The sequence below is a fragment of the Enhydra lutris genome, unplaced genomic scaffold (assembly GCF_002288905.1).
Source record: "Enhydra lutris kenyoni isolate GAN:26980312 unplaced genomic scaffold, ASM228890v2 scaffoldscaffold17, whole genome shotgun sequence".
Taxonomy (NCBI): Eukaryota; Metazoa; Chordata; class Mammalia; order Carnivora; family Mustelidae; genus Enhydra; species Enhydra lutris.
In genome coordinates this window covers 36,372,054-36,388,785 of record NW_019154101.1, presented here as the reverse complement: position 1 = coordinate 36,388,785, position 16,732 = coordinate 36,372,054, and positions in this window count along the sequence as shown.

Genomic DNA, 16,732 nt, shown 5'->3' with positions numbered 1-16,732 from the left:
ATACGTATATGTAATATATATATTATATACATATAATATATATTATATATATACACATATATATTCATATATATATTTTCATGTATTTTAGAGAAAGAGCATGCAAATGGGAGTGGGATAGGGTATGGGGAGAGGGAGAGGAGAAGAAGACTCCCCACTGAATGTGGAGCCCTAGGTGGGTCTTGATCTCACAACCCTGAGATCATGACCTTAGCCAAAATCAAGAGTCAGACACTCAACTAACTGAGCCACCCAGGTGCTCAGCATAATCACATTTTTAATGGAAGTTTTTAAAGGTTTTAAACCTAATTTCTTTGACTGTTGTAATAAATTGTATATCTGAATTCCCTCAATTGAAAAAATTCAATACAGTTTTAGTCTTTCCTATTCTTGACCAAATACTTCACCATTTCTTAAACTCAGGTTTCAAGTCAGGTGATTATGTGTATGTACGTGTGTGTGGGATGTGTGTGTCTGTCTATCTATCTATCCATCTATCATCTATCCATTATGGGTGAGACCTTCATGAATGAGATTAGTGCCCTTATATGAAGAGACACGAGGGCTTCCATTTTCTGCCCTCCCCTGTATGATGATACAATGAGAAGATGGCTTTCTGTAAGCCAGGAAGAGGGCTCTCACAGACACTGACCTGCTTATACCTTCATCCTAGACTTCCCAGCTTCCAGAACTGTGATAAATAAATGTTTATGGATTAAGCCACTCAGCCTATGGTATTTGTTATAGCAGCCTGAGTTGACTAAAACAGTGTATCTATGTATAAGACACACACACTCACACGCACACACACACACACACACATGTTATAAATCCTGAATGCTGACAACTTTCCCCATCATTCCTCTCCCTATTTGACTCCCAGAGCACTGGCAATTAGATACTTGGACTCTCTAGGTCTTCAGGCGGGAGTTTGAAAGTATCTTCTCAGGGTATCTGATAAATAAATGAAGACCTACAAATAGAATTGGACAGCATTCAGCTGTCCAGATAAATAACATGAAGGGTTTGGCAGACAGTCCTCCCCACTTGCTGAGAGATCCCAATTGAGTTTTTAGTCTTCCTCTTTTAAACATGAATGGACAATCAAGAACTCTCTTGCATTTGAGAGTAGTCTCTAAAATGAAGGAGCGGCACCCAAATAACCAAGCAGCAAAAACAACTTGTAATAAGGAAAAACTATACAGAAAAGAAGAATCTATTAAAAATGTTATCAATAGCCACAAGAAATAAGTGAAGAGATTGCATCCAGAAAGAAAGAGCATATAGATAGTACTATAAAATGGAACATCCAGGAAACATAAATGTTTCTTCCAAAAGAGCTTTTGGAAATTAAAAACATGTTAGCAGTTGAGAAGGTCAAATGAAAGATTAGAAGAAAGCATAAGGAAGTTTCCAAAAAAGAAGAGCAAAAAGGCAACAACACAAAAGATTAGAGGGAGGATTGAAGAATTAGAGGACTAGTCCAAGCTGTCTAGTATCTGAATAGGATTTCCAGACACAAAGAACAGAGAAAAGTGAAGGGAAGGAATTACCAATAAATAATTCAAGGTATTTTCTAGACATGAAAGACATGTCTCTTAATTAAAAAGGGTTTGAAAACAATCTCTGCACAGCACTATGAGTGAAAACAATGCATTCCAAGGCACATCATCATGGCACTTAGTAATGTTGGGTATGAAAAGAAACTTATACAAACAGAGAATCTCTGAGACAGAGCAGATCCATACAAAGTATCAGAAGTCAGAATGATTTTGGACTTCTCAAAGCAGCACTGAGGCAAAGGAGACAGAGCTAGAAGACAACAACATTCTGAAGGAAAATTCTGTCTGACCCCAAATTCTATGCTGACTCAAACTCTTCACTCACATGTGAAGTAAAAACAAATTTTCTGCTTTTAGATATATAAGATCTCAGAACATTTCTATTCATCATTTCTTATGCTGTTACTAGGAAATATACCAAGTACAGAATGGGGAACAAACCACGAAGAAGAACCATGGGATATGGTAGAACAAAAAGAAGATCCACCACTGGAGAGAGGTGGGAGGAATCTCAGTACACCAGGCAAGGGGGCAGCCAGCGGCCATCACCATGACACCTTTGGCCACTGTGTCCACGTTTAACCTGATAATACCAAAGTGTGCCTGCCCGAATTCTGATCTGCCCCCGGTTTGTCTAAACCACATGCTGATGAGTTCCGTCTCTTCCTTCCATGCTCTGCTGCCAGATCAGCTGAGGATTCTCATTGCTCTACTTTGACTTACTTCTGAGGGCTCGAGATTGGCTATGGTAGAAGCAGAGAATATAGAGGAACCCCAGCATCTGATCCACACTAGATTCCTGCCAGATGCCCTGAGTATGGAGAGTCTCATTTTTTCTGAACTTACTAATGGCCTTGCCCACTGAGAGCCTCATAAGGGCCTCTTCTATTTGCTCAAGAAAACTGACACCTACGACCTAGACTGTTGAGCTTTTATCTTACAACGCGGTACAAGTGGCTTTTTTCTTATGCAGCAGCTAAGTTTGTGCTTGCTACTTTAAGTGATCAAAATTTAAATATGTTAAGTGATTAATAACTAAATGTTTGATGAAAAAGGAATGCTTTCATCCTAGGGTCTTGATTGGTCCTTGAGGGCAACACAAGGGTTGAAGAAATGGTTGCATGGAAGTATCAAAAAGGTGGCCTTGACCTGTGGATGGTTAGACTGAAGACCACCTAAAAAAGATGGGTAATGGGAGCTGATGTGATCAGTGGTTGACTGTCCCTTAGATGCCTAAGATCATGTGGCAGAGGTGAGCAACCTCACTGCCCTTGCCACAATGACCTTATTAAGAGCTTATTTTAATGGTCCCTTTTGATATGACTGCCACACGCATTAGGGCAAAAGGTTAAGGCTCTGGCCAAGTTCAATATGTGTTGTCACAGAATTTGTCCTCCAAAAACTTGTGTAATTTCCCACTGTCTCTGGACTTTGAGGATGATGAAAACAGTATTTGATTGCTATACATTAAAAATTACTGATTTCATAGAGCTAAGCAAAGTTCTGTGCCCTTTGTAGCATTTTGACCCCCTTCCTCAGTGTTCACAAATTTCTCATCTCCTGCAATGGTTACTGTCTATAATATAATAACACTGACCTTTTCCTGAATCACATTGTTACCTTTTCTTTGAATTTTGTTTCTTGATTAAATTGTGAGCTCCCAAAGGACAGCTAATACCTCTCACTTCTAATTTGCCCTTTAGGTTCTACCACTTGGCATTGAAAGAATAGTACCAGTTTCCACTCCTCTTATTCCAAGCCAGGTCAAGTACGCGATAGCTCTCTCACTGCACATTTGTTACAGCTCTGCCAGAAAGGGGAAGTTAGTCTCTCCACTTCCCAGAAGAAAACACTGAAGTTTAGAGGGGTTCATGGGGAGATTCCTCAGCCAGTGAAAGGCAGAACTGGGAGTCAATCCTGAGGCTGTCAGATTATGCAGCTTCACATCCTAGGCACTATGCTATTCGAGCTCGCTATTCAGGTCCCTTTTGTTTCAGACAGAATAGTTTCCTTTCAGCTTTAGGAAAGTTAACTTGGGAAGTTGTCACAGGGGCAATGAACATTGTTATTCTGTTCCATTCTGCCTTTTCTTGTTTCAGCTCTCTATCATGATTGTTCCTATTTATTAACCGAAGGGGCTGTGGCTGGGACAGTGACAGGAATGAGGGAATGCTGAAGGATCTTGGGGAGATCCAGAGTTTGGGGGTCTGTGGCAACAATCAATATGTTAATCGCCTAACAATCATCAAACAATTTAGCAGTAATACTTGCAGTATCCTGGGACAAGCACTTTCCATTTCTATTCCCATATGAAGGAGGGCACAAAAGAACGCTATTCAAGATTAGCAGGGGTCCTGGCAGAACCCCAACTACGCTCTGTCCCCATGCCCACACCCTTGTCTCAAGCCCCCTCGCCTGTCATTTCTTTGCATAAAAGGGATCAAGCCTCTCAGTGTGGGGAGCGGTGAGCACTCACATTTAGGTTATGAAACCCGCTGTTGCAAAGAAGCAGAGAGAAGGAAGATTGTGGAAGGGGGTGGGGCAAGTGGACAGGAATAAAGAGAAGGGGCTGAAGTCCGATAAATGGGCAAAAATAATGAGCTGAGAAACTGACTTGCTAGCAAATGGCCAGAAATCTGTTAAGCAGAGGAGAGGGTTCCTGTAGAGAGTGGGGGTGGGGCATGAGATAGGAGAGAAGGCTCCCTGAGAGAAGCGAATAGAGCACAGCTGCTTTTAATACTGATCCATGCCTGGGCCATCCCCCAACTACTTTTCCTGTATTGTCTTCTTAAATGTAACATTTGATACGTGCAAAAGAATATGTATAGATCCCAGGTGATGTTTAAGCCATTATAATTTCATGCCTAAATAAAATGAGAGAAAGCATATAATAAGTAAAACAGGTTCTAGTCTTGGGTAAGAATGGAAGAAGGAGAGGTATCTGGAATAGAAGACTGATAATTTCCCCCTTTACTCCTCTAAGAAGTATACTGCATGTAAAAAAGCAATTACTATTAGGGTTGTGAACAGCTTTCCCCAGTTTACAGGGCTTACTCTACATCCCTACACAGCTGGACTGGAGAGAGTACGCTCAGGCCCTCCTACAGGGAAACGGTGTTTTCTCCTGGTCACAGTCTTAACTGATGTTAAAACGATAGAGCACTGTGAGTCCCTAAGAATGCCTTCTCTAAAAATTAGATTGTGTAACAAGAAGTTAATTCAGGGAACATTACCTGCGAAAATTAACTCCCAACTCGAAAGTGCGTTCATCAAGAGTGATCCACCTGAAAAGGAGCCTGACTAATATTTGGTCTCACAGCATAGTGACCCTCCCATAATGACAACCCAAGGGTTCCCAGCTTCTATTTACTGAATGTCTTCCCATGTCCCCTGGGACCTTGCCTGAGCCCACGTAACTTGGATGGAGGCACACAGGGAGCTGAGATCAAAAATGTCAAATCGTCCTCTCTGTGCAAAAATCCTCCATCCAAACAGGAGACAGGAACTGTCTGGGAGAAGATGCTGTTGGGTGTTCACGGTCCCTGTCATCAGCAGATGAGGGGCCTCTAATCTGGAGAGGTGAGAGAGCTGGAGAAGAGCTGAGAGAGTTGATTCCAGAGCAGGGGGGCCTTGCAGCCCTTCCCCACATTGAGCCAAGTCATGGTGGGAGGGGGCAGAGGAAGGTAAGAGAAATGCCATGGAATTCACATGTTGCTCAAGCAGAGAACCCATGCCTTGCTTTTGGTCTGGAATTCTCTCCTGTAGGAATATAATCAATAATGCAGTGTGTACACATACAAACACACCATTTGTTTTCCTTTTAATGGGAATTGTGGAAATAGCATTTATAGACATCTGCATTCATAGGGCAAAAACCATACAGACAATAGTATATTTGTGTGTGAAGTTGCACGTTTTATTAATCTTGACTATCAATAATAATAAACAACTCACTGGACTATGCTAGAGAAAAAGGTAAATTATCTTTCTAGTTTCTCCACTGAAGACCATATCTCAAAAGCAGTATGAGTCAGAAAAGGCCAAAAAAAAAAAAAAAAAAAAAAAGTAGCATAGAGGAGAGGCAGGCAATTAACGAGCAGTAATATTTGTCAATTTTCTGGATTTTCGGTTTGTGGTCTTTTCAGCTTTGTAAAATGAGTGAGTTGTTGTGATTAAATAAATGTTCATGTTTGTACCTAATTTTTAGTGTGTGTTGCATTCTCTTTCTTAAGGAAGGCCTTCAAAATTGTCTAATTTGCTGTCCCACCAAACTACTTCCTTCTGATTCAGTTCTAGAAAAAAAAAAAAAAGAAGAGCAATCACTGCACACGGAATCCAGGTCTCAAAAATACACTCATGAATTAAAAATACACTCAAACGGCCCTGGGTCACTCAGCCCGTTAAGCCTCTGCCTTCGTCTCACATCATGATCTCAGGATCAAGGCCCCCAACAGGCTCCTCCTCAGTGGGGAGTCTGCTTCTCCCTTACCCCCTGCTCTACTCTCTCTTTCTCTCTCAAAAAAACAAAATAAAATCTTTTAAAAAATACACTCAATATACAAAAATTATACAATTTTGTTTTTAGTAGAGATTGTGCTCAGTTTTTTCTTGTTTTCTTTTTTTTTTTTCCCCTAACAGTACTAAACGCAATTTCCTTCAATGAAATTAACTGTTCTTTGTAGGAGACACTGTGGTGTGGGAAAGGGATGTGGTCTAGAGACAGACAGGAAAATGTTTGCGTTCTAGCACTGCCACTGACCAGTGGCGGGCTCTTGAGAATGTCTCTGATCTCCCTTCAGCCACAGTCTCTCATTGGTCTTGAACTGATGCATAGTAGATACACCACAGTGAACCAGCCCCACAACAGAATCAGTCCCTCCCTATTTCAGAAAGACCTGTCCCCAGGCCCCTCTGCCAGACATGAAATGCTTTCATGAGCAGATGTTTAAGTTTGTGAGATGTTTTTCCTGCACGTTTCTAGATGATTATGCGGCTTTTCTTTTCTACTCAGCCAAAATGGTGAACTGATTGATTTTTATAATGTGAAACTTTGTATAACTGGGATAAACTCCACTTATTTATGGATATATTAATTATTCTTTTTCTGTATTGCTGGATTCAACTTGCTAATGCTATGCTAGGAATTTTTGTGTTTGTGATCTTGAGGGATACTGGTCTACAGATTTCTGTGTGATGTGTTTGGTTTTGATATCAGCAGGAGTGTTGCTAGGGTGTGTGGGCTCCAGGCAAATATTTTTTTGCCAGGCCTTTGTCTGTATAAACAAGTTGACTTTTTAAAAAATTTAATTTAATTTAATTTTTTTCTCAGTGCTCCACATGCACTGTAAAGCCATAGGCCTCTGTGAGGCATGAGGAAGAAATAAAAGAGGTACTTATGCATTTGTTTATTATCTAATTGGTGCACAGAAAGTTTCTTTGCAGTATCCATCTCTTCCTATTTAGGGCCAAAAGCCATTTCTTCTAGTTCTTTATCATCAGATGTATTGCTACTGGCTTACTTCCTATCTCCCATCTAGAGAAATGCTCTTATTACTCACAAAGCCAGAACCTATTTGTATCGAAACAGCACAGATCATCACACACCTATAATTCTGTACTGCCATTTACTTGATGTTGATTATGTCATTACTCATGATGCCACATCACCCATCTGCCTGCCACCCCCCCCCCCCCCCCAAGAATACTGGCTTCCAATGAGACACAGTGAAAGTTATTACCAGGCTTTGTTGATGATGACCACAAATGCAGGTCTTACCCAGAATGTGCAGGGAAATCTGAATGACATTTCATTTTCTGGTCATGTTTAATTTACTGTTTGGTACTTTATAGCACAAATGTAGAAGTCTTAGGCTCTAATAGGTGCATTTCTAGAATGTGATCTTCTTAATGTTGACCACTTTTTTGCATTCCATACATTGCTACTGTCAGGAAGAAGACTAGAGGGAGTCTACAAGTGAAGCAAGAGGGGCAGTCCCATTTGTACATGAAATGTCCACCTGTCATCTGGTGTGACTTAAAGCCATCCTGGAATAAGATAACCAGTCAGAGGCAAGAGAGAACATCAATCTGAAGGGCAATGGGTATTGCAGAGCAAAGATCTCAAAAGCCCTCGGAGGAGACAGGCATAACCACTTCCAGAGGACAGCTGACATATCTGTGGAGCTTACAGAAGGGATTGGGCAATCAACCAGGATGTGGGAAGTGCATAGGGTAAAGCATTCTCACCACCAGGGGTGAAAGACACCTGCTGCCTGCAGGTGCTGTGATCGTGGATGGCACTGTAGTCAGAAGGTAGACATGTAAGCGTTGGGGCATAGGTCCAAATATGTACCTTGAACCCAAGGGTTGGCAGTGAACTCTTAGTAGCCGGGAAACCTAAACTTGCTACATGTCCAACATGAGTGAGAGTTACTTAAAATCAACATGTCAGTACCATTCTGGAGGCCCAATCTTTCATGACCCCATAAAAACAATATTATACCAGCCAGAGGGAGTAATCTCCTTGCAAGGCATCTCTGGAACTAAAACCTTGCTATGGGGTCCTGCGTTGACTCCATAGGTATGAATCCCTGAGTGAACTGGGGCATATGGTTGATAATAGGTGAAGAGTAGAGGGTCTGAGAAGGGAGAATCTGGGACCAGGACCAAGAGGTACCCATCTAATCTCAAGGAATCTTACCGTTGCTAGTTTCAACCAATTCCAGTCACCAGAGGGAGACTTAGAATATCTTGAGGAGGGCATTCTGAAGTATGCTCTCTGGGATATAAAAGCCCAGAGCAAGGCCCCTGCTTGCTTGAGTCTAAGAGCAATTAATACTGGATATCAGGTGAAAATTTTCTGTCATTTATTCAAATATTATTTTCTGCCTCTCCCTCTTTCTTCCTTTTTTTCCCATAGGGCTCCAATTACATACATATTATTCTATAGGTTACTGAGGTTGTATTCTTTTCTTCTTTTTTTTTAGTCTTTTTTTCCCAGTGCTTCTGTTTGGATCATTTCTATTGCAATCTCTTTACATTTCTTGATCCTTTTCCCTCCGTAGTCTCTAATCTTCTGTTAATTCCATTCAGTGTATTTTTCATATCTAAAATTTTTATTTGCATTTTTTTATACCTTTAATTGGTCTTCCACTCCTGTTAATTTTCCCTCTGCCTGCTTGACATATGGAGTGTAATTGTTGTTTTAGTGTCATTGTCTACTAATTTCCTCTGTCAATTCTGAGTCTGTTTCTGTTGATGGACTTTTCCCCTATTTGAAGTTCAAGTTCTCCTGCATCTTAACATGTCTGGAAATTTTGATTGGAAGTCGGGCATGATAAATTTTGTCTTGAGTATCGGATTTTTTTCTCTTCCTTAAAGATTATTGTGCTTTATTTTGGCAGGCGGTTAAGTTTCTGAGGATCAGTTTAATAATTTTGAAGCTTCTATTAAAGCTTTTAAAGATTGGGTCTTGAGTAACCTTTACTCAAAAAATGTGACTATCACTTGACCCTTCTGAATGCTGTCTCTATTCAATGAAGTCTCTTCACTCTGGCTAAGTGGGGACATAAATTTATTCCTGGTCTTATGTGAGCTCTTGGATTTATCCAGAGTATGGCCCCTCAGTAATTGTTCTTTCCCCCAAATATATTCATGTGAAGATTGATATTCAGCCAGACTGAGGGGACTCCTTGCAGATTTCTAGAGCTCCTTCACTTCATAACTCCCTTGTGTCCGTGCTCTGCTACACAAACTCTAGTCACCTCAGTCTCCCTGAACTTTGGGCTCTTTAACTCAGTGAAGCCACTGGACTTTGTTTGGGATTCCCTTCCCAGGGTGAGGGTCTGGAAATTGCCTCTGGGCAGAGAGCCAGGGTGATCATAGGGCACACCTTGTTTATTTTTCTTTCTTCAGGGATCTTAGTTCTACGCAGCTCTGTTGACAAGTGTCTGAAAATGAGTGTTTTTACTGTATGTTACCAATCATTTCTAGTTTACAGTTATGGGGGAGATCATTCCAGATTCTATCACTTCTTCATGGCAGGAAGCAGAAATTCTCCAGACACAATATATTTTCTTTCAGCTTTGAGTATTCCACTCTGAGTGCAGAATAAATGTTGCAGATTGCTAGCTTCTCTCACAAATGCAAACTCTATTTATTCTGGGGCTTTCCTCCCTTATCTCTTCTACCCTTAGTTCTCAGAAACTTTTAGCCCAGAATTTCAGCTGGACTGTTGAAATTGATATACTGACCTCCTGAATTATAACTTAACTAGTGCCAAGATTATAGTCTCAAGCTGAGCCGGTTCAAATGGAAAACTCATTTCTTGGAGGCACGTTATTGGGGATCTGTTTTTGGAAAACCGCTTTGTAATATAAAAAATTCCAAAATTAATGATGACTGTAATACAAAATTTATATATATAGAAATAGTGGTAAAGGGATGATGAGGGATGTTTGTGCTTCCCTGAAACTGCCAACTAGAGTATATGGTTCAGGATAAAACTTGCCAAGTGTCTCACCTTTTAAGTTCAGAGGAATGTCTTCTGGATGCCAGTCCCACACTGTGAGATTTGCTAACAGAAGGCATCCAGCAGAACCAGTTTCTTAAACCCCACTCCTTTGGTCTTTATAAAGTAAAGGACACAGAGCAGGGAAGGATATTAAATCTTTGAAGGAAGGTTCTTGAAGTATTAACAATACCTTCTCCCTCCTCTTTCCTTGGTGGAGAGCCTTGGGAGGCAGGGAGCAGGGAAGTTTCTATTTGTTCCACCCTCTTGTGTTGAAAACTGTGTTTCCCAAGTTCCCTCTACCCCCAGTAAGAACTGTGGGAGTGGGGGGTAGTTTTGTATGTGCTGAACTGACAGAGCATTTGGTGTTGTTGATGGAACTTCAAGAGAGCATGCCCCAGGGCAGCCTGTGTTCCCACCCTTGGCTTGGCAAGGACTGATGAGTGCTTGCCATGAAAGGTAGCTCGGCCTTGCCAGAAGCAAAGACTTTTGGGTGGATTAGGTATTGCCTTCATAAGAGGGGAGAAGAGAACAAGGGAACTGTGCAAGGGTGGGCCCTGTGGAGCTGCCTAATGAGCTGACAATTTCTTCCCCACTCCAACACTTGATTCCAGCCCTTTGGTGTTGGGCTGGGAGACAGAGAAGGGACTCGCCAGCTCTGATGTCACTTGCTGTGTAAGCAGAGATCATCCCTCCTCTTTTCCAAGCACAGGGCAGACAGAGAGGGAGGGGGAGTTTTGACAGTTTGGGTTTCACAAATCACAGGATCAAATACTAAACTTGAATGAGGTGAAGAAATAAGATGTCTGGCCTAAGCAGACATCTTGAGGAAGGGTGTAGTTTTGGGGATCCAGAACATTTAGTGTTGCTTGAAAATAAATGAATTTCATTTTGCATGTATCTATATTGAGACTACTCTATCAAACATATCAAAGTTCTTATGCATGTATGTCAAACCAGAGACAGCATTTAAAAAAAAGCTTTCATATTGTGCCTGATATTAACATGCTTGCAAGATTCCCTCGAGAGAATTTTACTGCATGGATTGATTTGACAGGCTTTAAAAGTGTATTTTTTCAATAGAGCTCAGCCATAAGATGTCTACCTCTCTTCCTGGCAGATCTCCCTGTAGCAAGCCTAGGCATTTTATTACTCCCAAATCCTTTGAATGGTACTTGAAATCAGGGTCATCTGTCTCAAAAATTTTCATTGCTCAGCTGATGAGTAGGTATGAAAGTGTCCAAATATCTTTGAGTGTTTTCATGGGGACTTCTTCAGTCATCTTCAGCACTTTCATTTCAATAAATCAGATGAGTTTGAATGACTTTGACTGACTTGTCAGCATTGGATAATTGGTTTGGCTTGATGAGGGACAAGTGTTGGTCACTCAATTATTAGAGAGTCACAAATATGAATTTTGGGTATCGTAGCTATTAATCTGGGTGTGTGGGTTTTTTTTTTTTAGCAAAATGCAAAATAGACCATATAAATATGTAAAAATGCTTAATGACAACACATATATTAGTTTCCTATTACTGTTGTAAAAACACACTCAGTGGCACATTTATTACCTAATTGTTCTGGAGGTCAGAAATCCTCACGTCAAAGTGTCAACAGGGTAGTATTCTTTTTGAGCCTCTAGGGGCAGAATCCATTTCCTTGGCTGTTTGAGTTTCTGCAATCTTTGCCCTTCCTCACTCTAGAAGAAAATGGTGACATTTCTTCCTCTCACTGTGACCTCCTCCCTCCATCTTATAAGGGCCTTGTAATTATAGTCAGTGCGCTGGATAATCCAGGGTAACCCATATCTCAAAATCCTTAGCTTAATCACACCTCAGAATCCCTTTGCCACAAAAGGTAACATATTCAAAGGCTCTGGTGATTAGGATGTGGACATCTTTTGGGGTTACTACTACCACATTATACTAACTAAAAAAGCAAGAAATAGTATGATTTCATGCCCCTCTAAAACTTCAACAGTCTTTGATTGTGACTTCCTTTCTCTTTATGGCCTTCATTTCCTTAACACATTTTTCCCCCCAATTTTATTGAGGTTACCAATTTCTGGACCCTTTTATACTGTCCGTGTCAGTCCTCTATCTTTCCTCTTCTGTTCCTTCTAGACCCCATGACTCATCCTTCCAATCAGTCTTGCCAATACCCTGACCCTCACCTCTTGTCCTTTTGTGACACCTATACTTGTAAACCAAATTTTCCACTTCTTTGCTCTGTCTGGCCTGTTGAGGTTTCTCAGGGGAAATCCCACAATAAGCTTTGTTACTATCAAGGTAAATTAGTGATCTTCAACCCTCTCTGGGGCCCTCAGTGTGGGCTAGAAAGCCTTCTATGTTTTCACAGTCTGTGCCACTCTTCTCAGGATAAATTACAAGCTTCAATCTCATCTTCTGTGCTCTGTCTCTTCAGGCAATGCTTTGAGGGAAAAATTACAACCATTAAAGCCATCAGAAACACGTCCATAAACTTTATCTTTTGTCTGGCAAACATATATCCAAGGACATTTGTCTTTTTCTCCTTCTTTCCTGTAAAGTGGGGGAAGTGTTCCCTTCTAAGGCTAACCCAGAATAGTTGTGAGCCAACAGTGTCTACATTGTTCATATTGTCTGTGGAGCGTGTTTCTACTGTGTAAGTATAGTATTTTATTTTATTTTATTTTATTTATTTTTTTAAAGATTTTATTTATTTATTTGACAGAGTTCACAAGTAGGCAGAGAGGCAGGCAGAGAGAGAGGGGGAAACAGCCTCCCTGCTGAGCAGAGAGCCCCACGTGGGGCTTGATCCCAGGACCCTGGGATCATGACCTGAGCCGAAGGCAGAGGCTTTAACCCACTGAGCCACCCAGGCGCCCCAAGTATAGTTTTTTAAATGGTAATCTGTAACTGCTATCTGTACTGCTTTACCATTCACTAACACCAATAACTCCTCAATTCTTTGGAATCTAGATTCTGCCCCTACAACTTCATTAAAATAGCCCTTGATCTACACATAAGAAAATCCAAAGCTAAGTTCATTATCAACCCCTATCCCAGTCTAGTTCTCCTCCAGGTTTCTTATTTGTGAAATGTTGCTATCATTGTCTTAAACACATCTTAGATGGTTTTCTTTCAATAACTTCACAGTATATCAGCTACCAGACCCATAGATTCAATTTCCTAATATATATTACATTCTACTTTCTCATATATATTACATATAACATTCAATTTCCTAATATATATATTATATTCCATTTCCTCATATATATTATAGGGTTGACACTCAAAAAATGTTGGAGCTGGGGTGCTGACCCCTCACACAGTGAAAAATCCATGTGAAACTTTTGACTCCCCCAAAACTTCACTATAAATAGCCTGCTGTTGACTGGAAGCCTTACTGAAAACATCAACAGTCAAGTAACACATATTTTGCATGCATTATGTACTGTATTCTTATAATAAAGTAAGCTAAGAGAAAAGAAAATGTTCTAAGAAAATCATAAGGAAGAGAAAATACATTTATATACAGGATTGTATTTATTGAAGGAAACCTACATATAAGTGGACCCATGTAGTTCAAACCCAGGGTGTTCAATGGTCAGCTGTATATAATATTCAATTTCTAAATATATATTTATATGTAATATTTATGTACTTAACACAGAAACGTTGATTTGAAAGGACACATGCACCTCAGTGTTTACCAAAACATTATTAACAGTATAGTCAAATTATGGAAAGAGCCCAAATGTCCATAGACTGATGAATGGATAAAGATGTGGTGTATCTATAAAGTGGAATACTACTCAGCCACCGAAAAGAATGAATCTTACCATTTGCAACAACATTGTTGGAGTTAGAGTGTATTATGCTATGTGAAATAAGTCACTCAGAGAAAGACAAATACCATATGACTTCACTTGTACATGGAACATACAAACAGATGAACATAGGGGAAGGCAAATAAAGAGAGGGAAGCACACCATAAGAGTTTCTTAACTATAGAGAACAAACTGAGGGTTAATGGAAGGAGACGGGTGGGAGATGCGTTAATGGGTGATGGGTAGGAAAAAGGGCACTTGTTATGAGCACTGGGTGTTATATGTAAGTGATGAATCACTAAATTCTATTCCTGAAACCAGTATTACACTGTATGTTAGCTAACTAGAATTTAAATAAAAATTTAAAGAAAAATTATACATACATGTATGCGTGTGTGTGTGTGTGTGTGTGTATATTTCCCATATCATTATAGGATATGAGATATATTCATCTGTATTTTCTTATATTTCTCCTATACCTTTTTATATGTCTCACCATTTAATCTATCTGAAGTTGTATGTGTGTGTATTTTTTGTTTATGTGTGTTTCAAGAGAGGAATGCAGCCTTTTCTTTTTTACCAACTAGTTAGTCATCCCTTGTAGCCCATTCATTCAATCACTTATTATGCTCTTACTGACTTAAAATGTCATTTTATTATTATTGCTAACTTTATATGTATAAAAATATGTATAAATTAAGACCAGTTTCTGGACATGCTTTCTATTTTGCTGATTTTTCTTTCTATCCTTGAGCCATACCACATTATTTCAATTATCACACTTATAATTACTTATAATATATTTTAATGATATGAGTGGCTTTAACTACTTGTTCTCAAGATTTTTCAGTTGTTTTACTTGTGTGCTTTTCTGTTAAATTTTAAAAAGTTTGCAACTTTAGAATGGAGTTATATAGTACCTATAAATCATTTGGAGGAAGAAATGACATCTTTAAGAACAGAATTTTCTTTTTCAGAGTTTAGCATATTTTTTCATTTAATTTGTCTTTTTAAAAAGTTCATCAAGAGAAAAATATACATTATATGTTCATGGAAAATTATTATTTTAATATAGTATTAGATTTATAGTGATAGTATTTTATCTATGAGAAGTGAAATTTGGTGCTCTTTTGGGTTTATTTTGAGGTATATTTTCAGTGAAATAAGATGAGAAGATTTTCATTGTTCTGCTTCTTTGGTACAATTTATTTTTATTTTTTTGCATTATTTAATTATTAATTTTCATGTTCCAGAGTGGAGCTGGAAGCACATTCTGCTCTAAGATTGCAGATGGTAGATTTCTCTTTACATACGTACACAGAGAAGAGGGTAAATCATGAACATCCTCCTGAGAACTGATGGGAGAAAGTGAGCTTGCAAGCAAAAGGGAGAAATCGCTGATAATTTATTCCTTATCACTCGGTGATTACACAGCAGTCAGTAGACTCATTCTGATAGATTCTGCTCCAGGGCAAGCAGAGTTTCTGTGATGGATCAGTGGGTGCCTAAGCTGGGTAGGGGTGTCTTGGTGCATTCCATGCACCTGCCATGACAGCCCTGGGCATCCTGTAGGATGTGAGGCTGGGGTTCAGGGGCTGGAGTTCCTAAAGCAAAAATGATCAATCACGAGAAAACCAAACCAAACCCCAAATCTGAACATGTAATTATATTTCAAACAGAGCAGTGATGCAGAAATCTAGACTGCTCCAATGGATGTAAGTGGAATCAGCTTTATATCTAAAAACCACTGACATTAACTTCTTTGTCTGTCACTTTGGTGGCTCAAAAAGGGAGTTTTATTTGCTAGAGGAAAGGAATAGTCACTAGGTCCCTGAGGAATTGTTCCAGGAAGTCCTAAAGGTTTAGGTTTACTTTCAGGTTTACTCCTTCAGGTTTACTTTCCCGAAGGTCACATGAAGAAATGGTTTCCTTTTAAATAGTGGCTTTGCTCTTTTTCTGGTTTTTCTTAAAGCATTCACTTTTCTTTTCCGATATCGATTCTGTAGTTACATACCACTTTTTTTTTTAACATAAAACCTTTCCACTCCAGGTCAAAATATAGCTTATTCTATGCTAGACCTGACATTCTCAAAGACCTCAGAAAAATAATAGTAACGGTGTTATGGACATCTATATCTTATTATTTTTTACCTTAAAAGGGAATGCCTTTGGTCTTTGAGATGACTATTCCTTCCCAAGATATGGGGCACTTTTATATTATTAATGTTATTGTCAGAAATAACTGTTAAAATTTATCAGATGCTTTGGAGCAGCAATGGAGAGAATCATATGACTTTTTTCTTTTGTGCATTACACTGGTCCCCACCTTCTCTGAGTGCTCACTATTCATAAGTCTCACTTTCCGTGGTTTCAGTTGACCGCAGTTGACTGCGATCTGGAAGCAGATTATCCTCCTTCTGACACAGCGTCAGAAGGTCAATGGTAGCCCAATGTTGTATTGCAGAGCCAGTGTCCTTAACATACCTCATGCCATCCATAGGCATTTTATCATCTCACATCACCCATCATGAGAAGGGTGAGTACAGTACAGTAAGATATTTTGAAAGAGACCACATTCACAGAACTTTTATTACAGTGTATTGTTGGAATTGTTTTATTTTATTATTATTGCTATTAATCTCTTGTGCCCAATTTATAAATTAAATTTTATCATATGCATATATGTATAGGAAAAAAATAGTACATATATGGTTCCACACTGTCTGGGGTTTCAGACATCTACTGGGGATCCTGAAATGTGTCCCCTGCAGATAAGCAGGGATGATTGTATTGAGACAATGTTTTTGAATAAAAATCCTAGTATTTAGCCATCCTTCAATTTTTAGG